Consider the following 867-nt stretch of genomic DNA (forward strand, 5'->3'; position numbering starts at 1 on the left):
TGTGTAAGTTTTTGTGTGTGTGTAAGTTTTTGTGTGTGTGTAAGTTTTTGTGTGTGTGTAAGTTTTGTGTGTTTGTGCGTGTGTGTGTGTGTGTGTGTTTGTGTCTGTGTCTGTGTCATGTGTCATGTGTCATCTGTCATGTGTCATGTCTTGTGTCATGTGTCTTGTGTCATTTGTCTGTGTCTGTGTGTGTGTAAATTTTTGTGTGTGTGTGTAAGTTTTTGTGTGTGTGAGTGTGTTTTCCACAGAAACATCCATCAAAGTGAGAAAAATCCTGTTTTTTCATTCTCAGTGAGAAAAACCATAAAAACATACATAAATTGAACAACACTCATAACCATCCATGAAACATCCATCAAAGTGAGAAAAATTCTGTTTTTTCATTCTCAGTGAGAAAAACCATAAAAACATACATAAATTGACCAACACTCATAACCATCCATGAAACATCCATCAAAGTGAGAAAAATCCTGTTTTTTCATTCTCAGTGAGAAAAACCATATAAACATCCATTAATTGACCAACACTCATAACCATCCATGAAACATCCATCAAAGTGAGAAAAATCCTTTTTTTTCATTCTCAGTGGGAAAAACCATAAAAACATACATTAATTTACCAACACTCATAACCATCCATGAAAAAACCATCAGAGTGAGAAACATCATGTTTTTTCATTCTCAGTGAGAAAAACAATAAAAACAGACATTAATTGACCAACACTCATAACCATCCATGAAAAATCCATCAAAGTGAGAAAAATCCTTTTTTTTCAATCTCAGTGAGGAAAACTATAAAAACATTCATAAATTGACCAACACTCATAACCATCCATGAAACATCCATCAAAGGCGAGAATAATCCTGC

Source organism: Artemia sp. Qi Xiang Cuo, unplaced genomic scaffold (genome assembly GCF_049724085.1).
Source record: "Artemia sp. Qi Xiang Cuo unplaced genomic scaffold, ASM4972408v1 HiC_scaffold_2969, whole genome shotgun sequence".
Classification (NCBI taxonomy): domain Eukaryota; kingdom Metazoa; phylum Arthropoda; class Branchiopoda; order Anostraca; family Artemiidae; genus Artemia; species Artemia sp. Qi Xiang Cuo.